The 16,357-nt window shown below is 35.6% G+C and overlaps 1 pseudogene across 1 annotated transcript; it reads left to right on the forward strand.

Moving 5' to 3' along the window:
• Window positions 1–269: 269 nt before the first annotated feature.
• Window positions 270–8,089, forward strand: LOC115989650 (annotated as a pseudogene). The gene is made up of 10 exons (XR_004092025.1): window positions 270–510; window positions 2,048–2,584; window positions 2,678–4,071; window positions 4,165–4,489; window positions 4,634–4,892; window positions 4,996–5,212; window positions 5,326–5,690; window positions 6,362–6,496; window positions 7,109–7,185; window positions 7,791–8,089. The product of XR_004092025.1 is annotated as an uncharacterized LOC115989650 (transcript).
• Window positions 8,090–16,357: the final 8,268 nt, after the last annotated feature.

A 16,357-nucleotide genomic window follows, 5' to 3' on the forward strand; every position in this document is an offset into this window, starting at 1 on the left:
TGCAAGGATTAAGGAAGAAGGCAGGAAGCAAAGGGAATTTGCATACCCACTTGGGTCACTTTCATTTGACTTCAAGTCAATGTCTTCTTTTCTTTTACACTTTTTTCTATTTTTTATTCTTTTCTAACGTTTTTCTTTTAATCATGTTGTGTGCGTTCATATGCTTTTTCTAATCTTTACAACGAAGTTATGGAAACTCATATAAGCCAAAAGCATATATGTTAGGAATCTCACTTTTTCTTTCTTTCATAATAGCCTCTATGTTGGTCTTTCCATATGGTAACTTCTTTCAAGTTGGTTCCTTTGATGCTAAACTAACCTTCATGATCTCTATTTTGAAGGGTGTATGACATTTTGGCCATTGACTGACTATACAGAGTAGAAGAAGGAACTGACAGAATGGAGAAGACTGCGGTGAAGAAGAAAGAAGTTCCAGGTCGACGCTTAATAGATTTGGTACTCTCTTGGTCTATCGAAGATGTTCACAATGAGAATCTTTACAAAAACCAGGTTTGTCCACCATAAAGCTCTCACCACCCTCCTCATTGTAAGAAATTAAGTTGTAACATCTGACCAAATTGGCCTTCTCACCACACCAGATTGTAGAGAATTATTGATTTCATTAAAGTTTTTTAGTTAGCCAAATGTCAAAAAATATGAGTATGACAAGATGAATATCACATCTGACCAAATGGGGTATTAATCATTAATTTATTTTATTTTTTTGTACACCAATAGAAAGTATGTTGTCAAGTTGGCGTAACATTAATTTCACATTTGTAGGTTAAGTTTTTTTTTTCCTTATATCTTCTCATGCAACTATTGGGAAAACCTAGAACTTGTTATGATTAAATAGTGTTGTTAAAGATATATTAGCCCATTAGCATAAGCCCAAGCTTAATTCTACTTTGTGTGCAAGTCAAGTCTCCTACTTGTACTAGAAGTCTATTAGTCTAGGGTTTAGTCTATTATATATACACATGTTATGATTTATTGTAATACAGGATTTGTACTACACTCTAATATATTATTAATGTAGCCCCTTTAGGGTTTCCTCCGTGGATGTAGGCCGTTAGGCTGAACCACGTAACCCTCGTGTGTTATTGTGTTTTATACTTTATGCTTTCGCTTCCGCATTCATACTAGCATATTCAACATGGTGTATCAATACTAATATTTAACATGGTATCAGAGCCACCTTCTTGTGGCCATGGTTTTTTGTCCTTGCGGTATGTTTAAGAGCAATCTTTGTCTTCCTCGATGTTTTTTTTTTCGCTGCGTTCATCTTCTTTGGCTTCCTATTGTTGCCGTCAAAACTCTCCGGTATAGTTAAGCCACCGTTAGAAGTCGCATCAGCACTGCAAGATTATTGTCTTCCTCAAATTACCGTCACAAAGCCAAACTTCATTCAAGGGACCTTCTCAACCTTATCAAATCTCAAGATTTCATCAAGCTTCCATCTTGAGTTTGAGAGGGGGTGTTAAAGATATATTAGCCCATTAGCATAAGCCCAAGCCTAATTCTACTTTATGTGCAAGTTAAGTCTCCTACTTGTACTAGAAGTCTATTAGTCTAGGGTTTAGTCTATTATATATACACATGTTATGATTCATTGTAATACAGGATTTGTACTACATTCTAATATATTATTAATGTAGCCCCTTTAGGATTTCCTCCGTGGATGTAGGCCGTTAGGCTGAACCACGTAACCCTCGTGTGTTATTGTGTTTTATACTTTATGCTTTCGCTTCCGCATCCATACTAGCATATTCAACATGGTATATCAATGTTAATATTTAACAAGTGTATAACATCAAATACAGAGTTCCTATATTGTGATTTGATTTATCTACATACTTAGAACAGCTGGCACAAAATTTGATGATAATTTGGATGCGGTTACATATTATTTCTTTATGTTCCCATTTCCTAGCAGAGATACAGAGCCTCGCAATTATGTTAAAATCATGTTGATCACACTTGTACACGTACTTAACTTTCCTCTCATGAAAATTGCAGTCCTAACCCTGAAATGATTCACTAACAGGTGAGACAGATCCCACTTAAATTTTCCTCAACAACAGAATACATGAATTCATTCACTTATCCACTTATTGAGGAAACACATGCTGACTTGTTATCAAGCATGTCAACACTGCATCTAGCGCCTAGGTGTGAAATATCGTCATTCAAACAAACCAAGAATTTTAAACCACCCAAAGACTTTTTTTACCGTATTACACTTAAAAGTGTGAGTGGATTGCAGAAGAATGGGGGATATGAACCTATGGTTGGAGACATCATTGCCTTGACAAATGTAAGATCAAAATACAAGGATTTAGACAGACCCAACAGACCCTTTATTGTTGCTTTTGTTCAAAGGGTGAAAGACGACAAAATTCTTACAATATTAGCCTCAGAGCCCATCTTGGCTGAAGAACCAGAGAACAAGAAGAGGGAAACTCTTTATGCTATTTGCCTGATAAACATGACCACAAATATCCGTATATGGAGAGCATTGAACTCTCAGCTGGAAGGAAAAAACTTAGATATCATTGAAAAAGTGCAGCAACCAAACTCTGCTGTAAGAATTTTAATTCTAGTTTACTTTAGTGTTGCATATTTAATGTTTTTGGAAATAATTCTCAGCAACTTTTTTTTTTTAAATTTCTTGTAGGAAGCTAAAATTTGTACTTCGTGCATTTCTGAAAACAATTGCAGTGCTACCTATGCAGATGTGAGGTCCAGAATCTGCTCTTCTGATTTAAATGACTCCCAGAAAGATGCAGTTCTTAGCTGTTTAGAAACTAGGAAATGCAATCATCAGAATAATGTCAAACTAATATGGGGTCCTCCGGGAACTGGGAAAACCAAGACAGTTGGTTATGTACTATTCTGTCTACTTAGAATGAAATGCAGAACTCTTACTTGTGCCCCGACGAATACTGCAGTTTTGGAAGTGACCCAGCGGCTTCTAAAGAATGTGACAGACTCACTTGAATATGATACTTATGGGCTTGGAGATATACTTTTATTTGGGAATGGGAAGCGGATGAAGATTGATGATCATCATGACCTTCTTGATGTATTCCTTGATAACCGAGTTACTATACTATATGAATGCCTTCTTTCATCAACTGGTTGGAAAGATACTTTACTATCAATGATTACTTTGCTCAACGAACCTAAACAGCAATATCATTTGTACTTGAAAAATAGAAGAGTGGAAGACCATGAGGAGAATATAAATGAAGGAAAATCTAAAAATAAAGGGATAGATAGGAATCAAGGGAAGGAGGTTGATGATCAATCCTCCAAAGACAAGAAGAGCAGGAAAAATCTGACGAAAGTTACCTTCCAAACCTTAAATGAAAACAAAAACAAGAAAAAACAGAAGGAGAAAGTGCGTTCGTGGAAAGAAAAGGGCTTAGAGCATGAGGAAAAAAAAGGGAGGATAGTTCTTCCCAAGACAAGAAAAATGAAGGACAGGTAGCCAATGAATGTGATAAACCTTTGACATTTGAGGAATTCGTACAGAAGAGATTCAACTGCATTTCAAAGCGTCTGACATTTTTTATGGGAAATTTATATACACACTTACCTACTTCTTTTATTTCATTAGAAGTGGTAAAGAAGATGATCAAAGCTCTTGATCTTCTCAAATCTCTTGAAACTTTGTTGTGTGCTGTTACTGTTACTGATAAAGGGTTATTAGAGAAAGTCTTCAGAAAAAATGTAGGAAGCGGACTTGGTCACTTAAGGGAATTGAGTATTGTGAGAAATGAGTGCCTTCTTATCCTCAGATCACTTCCTCAAAAATTCCATGTTCCAAATTTTAAAAGCAAGTATGCTATAAAAAAATTCTGCCTGCAAAATTCTTGTCTGAATTTCTGCACTGTATCAAGCTCTGCCAAAGTTCATGAAGTAAAGACTGATCTGGAACTACTGGTTATAGATGAAGCTGCTCAGCTTAAGGAATGTGAATCAACCATTCCTTTACAACTTCCTGGCCTCCGCCATGCTATTCTCATTGGGGATGAACGTCAACTGCCTGCGATGGTTAAAAGCAAGGTTTAAAGTTTTATTATTATAGATTATGGTTATTTTCTTCTTCTTTTCGTTTTGAATTATCAATGTAACATCCTTAAATTTTTTTATTACTAGATTTCTGAGGAAGCTGAATTTGGAAGAAGTTTGTTCCAAAGGCTGGTATTGATAGGACACAAGAAACACATTCTAAATGTCCAGTATAGGATGCATCCATCCATAAGCTTATTCCCAAATAGGATGTTCTATGAAAATCATATTTTGGATGGCCACAATGTCAAAGGAAGAAGCTACAAGAGGCGTTTCCTTCAGGGGAAGATGTATGGTTCCTACTCTTTTATAAATGTAGCACATGGAAAAGAGGAATTTGATAACAGCCATAGCCCGCAAAATATGGTTGAGGCGACTGTGGCATCTGAGATAGTTTCAAGCCTTTGCAAAGGTATGTATAAAATAGCAAATAACCCTAGTCTCAATTTTGGTAAAATGTTTTGCTAGGAAGGTTAGTTTTGGTTAGCCTGATCATCAATAAGTAATTGTGTTCCATAAATCTCAATTTCTTTTGTTTCTCCTTTCACTCCTAAAGAATCAGTTCGCACAAAGAAGAAGGTTAGAGTTGGTATCATCTCACCGTACAAGGCTCAAGTTTTTGCAATCGGAGAGAAGGTGAAAAACTACAATGCAGATTCTAATGATGACTTCTCTATTAGTGTTCGCTCTGTTGATGGGTTCCAGGGTGGTGAGGAGGATGTGATAATTATCTCAACTGTCAGATATAATAAGAATGGAATAGTTGGTTTTATTAAAAATCATCAAAGAACAAATGTGGCTCTAACTCGTGCCAGGTAACAGATAATGTATAAAGTATAGATTTCACTATGGTGCAGAGAAAACATGTCTTGAGGCTCTAGTGGTTTTGCAATTAATAGGCATGGTCTCACTTTGCAGGTATTGCCTTTGGATATTGGGAAATGAAGCAACTTTAACTAAAAGGAACACTATTTGGAAGGAATTAGTCATTGATGCCAAGAAACGGAGGTGCTTCTACAATGCCCATGAAGACAAGGGTTTGGCTCAGGCTATTACAGTTGCCTTGGTTGGATGTAACCAAATGCACATTTTACTCAACATGGATTCTTTTCTGTTCAGAAAAGCTAGATGGATAGTATGCTGATTTTTTTTCTTCTAATAGTTGTAATGATACATTAACTTGTAAAGATGTGTTGTCATCAGTTTCAAACATTAATTGGTTGACCGTCATTTTATTGTCTGATATAGGTCTCCTTCAGCAAAGATTTTTTGAAATCTATGTCAAGACTTAAAGATGCTGAGACTTGTACAAAAGTACTTACTTTATTGGAAAATCTTGCAAATGGTTGGCGTCAACCTCAAAGCAAGAAAAATCTCTATGTCCATCGTGGAGCTTCTTCCCAATTATTAGAGCAGTACAAGGTCAAAGGGTTGCTGCATCTAGTTTGGACTGTAGACATTCTCAAGGAAAATTCGAACTACATTCAGATTCTGAAGGTCTGGGACATTTTGCCATTATCTGAAATGCCAAAACTAGCAAATCAACTTGATGTCCTATTTGAGAATTATACTTTGGAAAAGATAAATCACTGCAAACACAAAAGCCTCAGAGGGTATGCATCCTGTCTTAATTCATTCTTATCAACTAACTGTTATTCAATTTTGTCCTTGATTGTGAAAAATGTCATTTTTGAAGCTAAATTGGGGAAGTGCTTTCTTTTTCTCTCTACCATCTTTGAACCTTTGACAATGGGATTAACCGCAACACATATGACTAACCACCAGGGCAATAAAGACGGCTAGTATTATGGTTAAGTTTTCAATTAAATTTTCTGGTTGAAAACAACCTGATACAATATGCCTTATGATAAAGCATTTAATCAAGTGAACTTAGCCAAAGGAATCTCTCAACTAGACTTTTAATGCATATACACATACATATATACATATCTAGATAGAGAGAGAGAGAGGATCTAGTGCCTGTTTGGTAAAACTTTTTCAAATCGTGCTTTTTTATAGTATAGCCTTTTGAACTTCACTTTTTTTTTTCTTTTTTATGTACAATTTCTTTGAACAATCTTATTTTCAAAAATTGGTAATTAAACTATACCAAATGGGCAACTATATTGACATAAATCACTATTTAGACAAGGGAATTGTTCCAGAAGATGTGACTTAACATAAGCCCGTAGGGTGGGGGAAAGGAAGTCGATTTTTTAAAAATATATATAAAAAATAACAGTATTTCCTTCATGGAGACCTAACACCATTTTATTTGCTACAGGTGTTTAGTTGTTCCAATGAGATGGCCAGTCAACTCAAGTAGTTGTCCTGAAGCTGATCATGTATTGTCCCTTTCGGAACCATTAGCTTCACTTAGTCTGAGGGATGAGTCAGAATCATCATCTACAACTAATGTGTGAGTAACATCAGTAATTATCCAACTAATTAATTTGTCTACTTTAGAATAGCTCTAAATGAAGAGCATAGGGAAGTTTTTAGTTTTTATTCAATTTAAATATGAACTTAGATTGTCAAATGGGAGTTATCCATCCTGTTGCAGTATGGTATTAATTAAATACAGTAACAACATGTTCTGCTTTGCTTTAGGTGACTAGCATATTCTGCTATGCAAAAATCATATAATGTGACCCTCATGTTTGAAGAAATCCCTACAGAGAACTTGAAATTATGTCCTGATAAATATTATTTTCTTTCCTTTGACTTGGTATGAACCATGGTCAAACCTGGACTGTCATTTACTCATTTTAATGAAACTTTAGGGGTCATCATTCACAAGGGAAATTGGTGTAGTTTTTCCAATTTATTTTCTTAACAGCTTTGTCATTATATATATTGTTCCTAATTTGTGACACAATCTGAACTACCACCAGAATCAGGATTCCTGCTGAACTCGTATCTCCTCTAAAGTAACATTTGTAACCCTATGTCTATTTTGCAAATTATGAGATTAGTCATGGTTTTTTTTTTTCCTTACTTACTGTTTGTTTTTCCAATCAATGATTTTTAGAATTAATTCGAAGCACACAACTGGGAGAAGTGTTGTTACAAATAAATGGGTAAGAAAGCTGCCTGATAACTAATCAGGTACGTTTACCTTCTTACTGGTGATAGAATTTGAGTATTTTAATTCTGAAGCTATCTTTATTTTTACCTGATATTGACTTGAGTCAATTGTTCATATTAAAATTTGAACTAAAACGAAGGTTATACATTCATCACCAACCTGAAACGTTTCTAACATATTATACATGTTCTATCCATTTTAACTACAATCCAAGCACCTTTCTTTTTTTTTTCTTCTTCTTTTCCCCCCTTCTACTTACATAATGAAAAAGTCTATTATATGAAAATTTGAAATGATTAGACCTAAAATACTAATAAGTAGATTTGTCTGATCAATATGTAGATTTAAAATGATTTAAGTGTAAGATGTCATTTCAAATTCATAACACTAGTGTTTTTATTGGATCAAAATCCTCAAAATTCAAATCTAATCATATTGTTAAAATTCATAATAAATAATTTATACTGGTAATTTTTTTTCCAATCTATCGATTTTAAATACTCAAATCCATATGCAACCCTAGTGTATGCTAAAATCTATGAGTTGGTTTTGTCTACGTAATATGCATGCTTTCTAAGACTCCCCTCATTGTTGACATGTCCACTGCAATTCCAAGACTTTTCAGATAGTGGAGACCTGTAGGGAAGCCACAAGAATGGTTTCGTAGGAGGAGTTGCTGTACACAAGGACACAAAATAGCTTATGCACTCTCTTACTTATTACGAGGTTTAGTTTGCAAAGATACAGGTAATATCCAGTGCACAAAACTTTTACTGGCATTTGAGTAATCAAGTACACTTGTTACAAGATGAGTGCCTTTGAGAGGGGGAAAAAAAACAAAACAAATCAAGCATTTGTAAAAATGGTGTAAATATATTCAGGAAGTTTCAGTTGGTTGTTATAATATCCAATCACAAATGAAAAATTGTGAAATTGGCTTTGTTGATGACTTTGATAAAAAGATATGTATGTAATTACCTAACCCTAAAATTACAAATGGAGAATTTAGTAGGAGATTCTATTTACATACTATAAATCACAGGTGGAGAATCCTTGTCCTTTTTTTATCTCTTACTGATCATTGCTAAACAGAATAATGAGAGATGATTTATGAATCCATTTATCCATGTCCGGAGTGAAAGAGTTGGAAATGCTAGATCATGCAATTCTTACATAGAAACAAACTAAGCAAGGCAAAATTCTATGTTAGAATGTGCAATCCCACAACTGTGGAACCCACACTGCAAGAGAGATGATTCATGATACATTAGATAACTACTGCAAATTGCAGAGGCTTAGGCCTAAGTACCATTGTCAATCCCTTCCTAAAAGGCCTAAGAATGTTGACTTGAGACTGGAGCACAATAGTGAGGAAATATTTTACTGGCTTATTTTGGTAATATTTCCCACATGTATCCAGCAAAGCCCTCTATTTCCATTTTTTTTAGTTTTTGGCACATTTGTCATAAACTTAAGTAAATTTCTGGCTTTAATTCTTTAAGAGGCATTTATGCAATCAAAATATGTGATGCCGAGCTACATGCGAAGCATCATTTTAGGAAGACTGGCATGAAATAGCTCTGATGGTTAGCACCAGGAAAATAAATGAATAAAGTGCTGGTGCTAACATAATGTTCATCTTTCAGTTCTTTCGATCCTCATCATAATAACAAATAAATTTCGTATTCTATTGATTTATTTAATTTTGTAAATTACATATGGAAAATCAGGGTAATGGCCTTATCCTCATCAGCCAATCCTTATACATGTACATACAATCTAGAGACACTGAACTAAATTAACCTATGAAAATTTTGGACCTATATACATAGTCCAAAAGTTGATATGGAACAACATCAAGATTAAGTTTGATAGTTTTTAGACCCCTTAAACAATTGATTAAACCTAGGTAATTAGCCAAGTTGTTACTTAGTCCAATTAAACAAGTCTAGGTTATCACAATATAAAAGATCAAATCATGCAAAGTAGCAGAAAATAAATAACACAAGATATGATCACCTAGGAAACCAAACAGGTAAAAACCTGAGAAGGATTTGACCTAACTATCCTCAAGGTAAACTTGAATCCACTATCTTGAAAGAATTGAAGTTCATACAATAAGACTTACAAGCTCCCACGCTCGACTTCTTATTGCTACCAACCAGTAGAACTTACTGACACGACCACGTGCAAGCTCCGAATCTACGGACTCCTTCTTTCTTGGATTCACCACCAGCTACAAGCACACCTGCTTGTGTTTTCTTTAAGTTTCAATGGCAGCAACTGAATTGATCATCAAGACGTAGATAAATCTTCTCCTTGAAAACCCTAAGTTTGTGTAAAGGAAAGCTCCTCTAGATCTCACAAAAGATTTACACAAACCGCAAATATGAGCCACACTAAAACGTGGCTAGGGTTTGCCTTTTATACTTAGGACAAATAAGAAACCCTAAAAACGTTTTAAAACACTTAGGGCTGAGTTGGACGAATCTGCAGAAAAACATTCTACCCGAGCTTCGATCGATCGAGCCTGTCTTTCGATCGATTGAGCCAGGCCGAAAGGCACAATCCTTTCCTGCTTTAACTCGATTCCAACTTTACACAGACGCATAACTTTGAGCTAGATTTAAACACTTCTAAACACATTGTTTTGATCATGGTTTGCCAACAATACAAATTAGAGTTCTAAATACATAAAATCCTAAACTTTAGAACCTAACAAACTCCGCCTTTGGCAATCCGTGACAAAACACAACTAGAAGCTCAAAGTTTACAAAATAAAAAGTCTTTTACAAAATAATGCTCATAAAACAAATTCAATCCTAACTACTATCCATCAGTTGCAAGTGTATACAGCAGCTCAATTGAATCAACCTGTATATTTCTTGAAACACTAAACAAAATGCATAACCGCATGTGTGGAAACAATACAAGTAAACAAAATAACTTCTTGATTTCAAACAACACACAAATAAAGACATATATCAATGAATAACTCATAAATATAAATCAATAAGCAATTTGAAACAAGAAACAAATAAAGTACCAACAAAACATAAAACTCCCCCTAACATGAATATCCCATAAAAAACAAGGTAAGAGTTAAAAATGTAAGTACAAAGTGAAGCACCTAGATACAATCTAAACTCCACAAGCTTCAACCAAAAACAAATAAACTCCCCCTGAAAGCAAAAACTCTACAAAGTACTCCCCTTTTTGTGACGGAATGCCAAAGGGCAAACAAGATATCCATCATCAAAAGGGAGGTGGTCTAAACTGCGCCAACTCCGCACGCAAGCCACAGATCTCATCGAGTACGTCCACCAAAATCTGTCCTTGAGCCGCCTGAACGGTCAAGACATGATCCAACGTGCGACGAATGTCTAAATCATTCGAAGCAGTCGGTGGAGGAACATCAGCATCAGCAACAACACCTGAAGTCTCAGCAGCAGTAGTACCTGTAGAAGAGGGAGGAGGGGGAACACCACTAGATGACGCACCTCTAGGACGAGAAGGAGCAACTCTCAAATGAGCAGCCCTCTGACGAAGAAAGGTGGCACCTATGGGAGCAATCACATGAACAGGCTTACCAGATGGAAAACCATCTAGACCTAAGAAGAGCAAAATCCTATGAATGAAAATAGGATGAATCAGCGCATGCCCTATAGCAGAACTCCTATGAACCTCATTCAAAGAACGAAGGAACAAGTGAGGAAAACTGATAGACACTCCAGAAACAAAGGCATACAAAAACACACATCGCTCTAAAAGGATGGTGTGGAAGTGAGAAATAGGCCACAAGGAATGACACGCTATCCTAAAGAAGAGATAGGCCGTCTCGGTAAGCTCAGCGGACGTGATCCGAGAATCAGAACCCCACTGGATAGATGACCCAGTGATGTAAGATATGACAACATCTAATTAGGGTAACTCATCATAGGGATAGTCAGCATCCCGAACAACCGGCACCCCAAGAGCCTCAGCCACTACCCGAGGGGTAATGGTGAACTCTACACCTTGTATCCAACTCCTAATAAGGGTGTTGGAATCATAGATGTGGCAAGAGAGGTTCGAGAAGAACTCTTAATCAGGGCGGTCGGGGGTGGATGATCTATCTCTAAGAGAGGCAACCAACCTCTAGACTTAAAATTGGCCCTAATGGCCGAATCAAGCTCATCCAATATAACAGCTCGCTCAGCCCAAATCTTACGCTTACAGTTCAAGGAGTCAAAGGCTTCTCTACACTTATCATTCTTAAACAACTCAACCCTAGTGGGAGACTCAGAGGAAGTGGTAGTGGTCCTGTGGGCTCTAATTTTCCTAGGCATGGTGCTAGGATAAGGACCAACACAAAAAAAAAAAATCAAAACCAAGGGCAAACTGCAAGTTAGCACAAAAACATAATATAGAATAAAAATCTATATGATGCATGAACAAGTTAAATGACATGATGCATGTTCTAATGCAGTGAATTAAGTCCAAAATGTTCAAATTCACAAAATTGGCTTGAACATTAAGGTTTTAACACAAAAACCCCAAAATTTGGAAAACCACTTGATCAATTTGAAAAATATTGACGAATTGATCATCACACATGATAGAATAACAAAAATAATGACCAAATACATCAATTTGATAAGCCAATTTCATCAATTTAACCCAATTAGACAGAATCCCCAATTCGGATCAAATTCAAAACCCTAGAATTTCCAATTTTTCAAAAATCACAAAATTGATCAAATTAAACTATAAGGAACATCATTATAGCATCATAGAACAAAAACCCATTGATCAATTTCACCAAAATAGGTTCGAATCATCAAAAACCCCAATATTTTGAAAGTGCCGAAAATATCCATTATAATGCATGAAAAATGCATGAAATCATGAAATAAAATGGAAAAGGAAGGGCAAAAGAGACTTACCGGCTTTCAAGGACAAAAACCTTGCAAAAATCTTGAAGAAAAATGACAAAAAATTGATGGTGGAGCCTAGAGCCAACACGAAGAGAGAGAAAAGTTGAAAAACTATTTGAAAAAGTGACTTTGAAAAAGTCCAATCTGTCTTTTAAAAAAACCTGATTCACGAGTTTCGATCGATCGAAAATCAGTCTCGATTGATCGAAACAGACAGAGACTCTCTCTATCAAATTTAAAAATTTTCGATCGATCGAAAAACAGAATGGATCGATCGAAATAGGCAGAGGCTCACCATATTTTTGAGGAAAAACACAATTTTTGAAAAACAATTTGATTTAACTCAAAGCATTGAAATTTAAGAACAAAAATGCATGAGTATGGGATAATATGATTTTCAAAACAAGAATTTTAAGCCCAAAGTCCCAAAAACAAAATTTCTTGCATTCTTCACAAATTTTCAAGCAACAAATTAATTTTGCACAAAATTCAAAGTATTTGAAAAACTTGGTTGGTCAGACCATAAAAACACACAATAACATGTACAATGTTTAGCAAAGAGTAACTCGTGTAGTGTGTGCAACTAATAAAAACTTGAGATACATGTGAGGTGATATGTGAATAGCAATCAATCACAAAGTCTACAAAATTCATCACAAAGAATTTAAAAAAGACTATCACCTAAAGAGTTACATCATATAACTCCCACATCTCCTAGATCATAAGCTTGCAATCATGTAAGTTTCTTGTATTTATGTCTCATAATATACATACCAATTTTAAGTTATGTGAGTTTGGCATCAAGCCTAATAGTACACACCAATTTTGATTTTAAGAATTAAGCAATTTAACCCGAGTCTTCACCTTATGTTCTTCTTGTGTATGTGCTACACTTTTTCGAGCACAAAATCTTATGATATGCACTAAGGTGTTCATGATTGGCTAGTGAACAGTGGTGAGATTGTTATTTATGCCTTTCTCTAAAAGTTCAAGTCAAACATTTAAAAACATGTGACTTCAAGATTAAGACATAGTAATCAAAAACCATAAACATCTTCCCCACTCAACATGCACTACAAAGTTTCAACTAGTAAAGTGTAATAAATAAGCTCATCAAAGCTAAACAAGGTACAAAAGACATGTTATGTGAAAATAAATTGACCAACCTTATTCACAAAAATCAAGAAGAATAGTACAAAACAAAATGTGCTTCCTTTTTCTTCCTTTTTTTTTTTTTTTATTATTAAAAAAAACACCTAGAATGAAATGCATGAATGTTATGCAATGCAAATCCTAGAAACAAAAACAAAACAAAAAAAACAAAACCAAAGAACAATGGTCACAAAGGGTAAAGTAATGAAGCACAAGGACCATGTCAGAAAGACTCAGTTAGATCGAGTCTTTTACATCCAAAACCTTTTAGATGCAACACGAGCATTGGAGTTCTTATTCTCATGAGAATGATTACCAACTCCGGGATTGGAATAAAAGTTTAAAGCCTTTACCAAATCACCAATAAGTACCATAGGATCAAGTGCTTGAGGCACAGGTACTTTTGGTTTGTTTACTCTCTTAGCAGTTTGCAGCTTGTAGCAGTTTGGACGAATGTGTCCAGACTTTCCACAAAAGTGACAAACCCATGCAGGCTTATCATGTGTCTTGTCCTTAGATAGGGTAGGCTTCTTATACTTAGACTCTTTCAGATCAACCCTAATCTTCCTAGATGATGAACCTTCTAAGGGTTTAACAACCTCACTCACAGGGGGTTTGACAGTTTCATTCACTATCTCACTCACTGAAGGTTTAGAAGAAGAAGATGAAGGAACAAACTTTGTGGAATGGGGAGCGGACACAGAGATGCTATCAACATAACCTAATCCAGTTTTGTCAAAAGAAGACTTTTGAACACTCAGCATTTGATCAAGTTTAAAACTAGCAGATTTAGCAACAGATAAATTAAGTTCCAAAGATTTAACTTTATCAAGCAAAAACATATTTTCAGTTTTCACATTGTTCAAAAGATCATTAGCATCAAACAGTTTAACAAGCAAATTTTTCTTTTCAAGCTCAAGAGATTCAATTTTCTTCAGGCCAAGTTCAACATTCATAGCATCCTTTGTAGTAACTTTGCAAAGTTTATTATAGGCCTCTTGAAGATCTGCATCTTCAGAGAGTTCCCCATCAGAGGGTTCTCTTCAACAGATATGCTCTCATCAACTACAGCAGTAGCGGTGAAAGCAATGAAGTTTCCATCCTCATCACAATCAGACTCATTATCAGAAACTTCACCATCACTAAGGGTTACAGCCATAGCCTTACCCTTAGACTTTAAATAGGTTGGACATTCAAATTTCATGTGTCCATACCTTTGATGTCCAAAACACTGAGAGCCCAAGGAATTATTGGAAGATTGACCTACTCTTTCTCTAGGTTTATCATTGTTGTTAGCCTTAGTGGGATCATGCTTCCTAAAATTTCTAGGTTCAGCAGTGTTTGTGCCTCTTGCCTTTCTATTACTATTCCTGAGAAAGTTTCTAAAGTTCTTGGCAAGGTAAACAATTTCTGTAGCAGAGAGCTCATCATCAAATCCACCACCTTCAACATCATCAACTGACTTAAGAGCCATTGATTTATATTTGGTAGTTTTGGATAGATCCAACTCATAGGATTGAAGAGATCCTACAAGTTCATCAACAGGGATGGAGTTCACATCCTTACTTTCAGTAATGGTAGTCACCTTGGGTATAAAGTTTTCAGTCAAAGATCTAAGAATCTTCCTAACAATTTTAGGTTAATCATAGATTTCACCCAAGTTAAAAGCAGAATTAACAATATAATTCAATTTAGCATAGAATTCATCAAAAGATTCATCATCAAACATCCTAATGCTTTCAAATTTAGAAGTCAATTGCTGCAATTTATTTATTTTGATAGCCTTTGTGCCTTCATGCATAGTCTGGAGGATATTCCAAGTAGTATGAGCGATCTCAACATTAGAGATTCTCTTAAATTCCTTCATAGAAATAGCGTTAAAAATCGCATTCATAGCCTTGCTATTAAACGAAGCTGCTTCTTTTTCAGAAGTTTCCCACTCACTAACAAGAGTAGTGGGCTTCTCCCATCCGTATTCAACGGAGTTCCACACCCTCTCATCAATGGATTTCAGGAATGCTTTCATCCTTACTTTCCAGTAAGCATAATTATTCCCATCAAAGTGAGGAGGAATAACTAGAGAGTGTCCGTATTCCATGACAACAGGGGTCAAAGATCAGCTCAGTGATCAAAGGATCAACAACAAAAGAGTTACCCGCTCTGATACCACTTGATAGTTTTTAGACCTCTTAAACAATTGATTAAACCTATGTAATTAACCAAGTTGTTACTTAGTCCAATTAAACAAGTCTAGGTTATCACAATATAAAAGATCAAATCATGCAGAGTAGCGGAAAATAAATAACACAAGATATGATCACCCAGGAAACCAAACCGATAAAAACCTGGAGATGATTTGACCTAGTTATCCTCAAGGTAAACTTGAATCCACTATCTTGAAAGAATCGAAGTTCATACAATAAGACTTACAAGCCCCCACACTCGACTTCTTATTACTACCAACCAGTAGAACTTACTGACACGACCATGTGCAATCTCCGAATCCACGGACTCCTTCTTTCTTGGATTCACCACCAGCTACAAGCACACCCACTTGTGTTTTCTTTAAGTTTCAATGGCAGCAACTGAATTGATCATCAAGGCGTAGATAAATCTTCTCCTTGAAAACCCTAAGTTTGTGTAAAGGAAAGCTCCTCTAGATCTCACAAGAGATTTACACAAACCGCAAATATGAGCCACACTAAAACGTGGCTAGGGTTTGCCTTTTATACTTAGGACAAATAAGAAACCCTAAAAATGTTTTAAAACACTTAGGGCTAAGTTGGACGAATCTGTAGAAAAACATTCTGCCCAAGCTTCGATCGATCGAGCCTGTCTTTCAATCGATCGAGCCAGGCCGAAAGGCACAATCCTTTCCTGCTTTAACTCGATTCCAACTTTACACAGACGCACAACTTTGAGCTAGACTTAAACACTTCTAAACACATTGTTTTGATCATGGTTTGCCAACAATACAAATTAGAGTTATAAATACATAAAATCCTAAACTTTAGAACCTAACAAAGTTATAAACGAACCATGCACAAAAACAGGAAGTAACAAAAGCAGTTACTGTCTTGACAGGCAGTAAGAATAGCAATTACTGTCTTGACTGAGTATCGAT

Source organism: Quercus lobata, chromosome 5 (genome assembly GCF_001633185.2).
Source record: "Quercus lobata isolate SW786 chromosome 5, ValleyOak3.0 Primary Assembly, whole genome shotgun sequence".
Classification (NCBI taxonomy): Eukaryota; Viridiplantae; Streptophyta; class Magnoliopsida; order Fagales; family Fagaceae; genus Quercus; species Quercus lobata.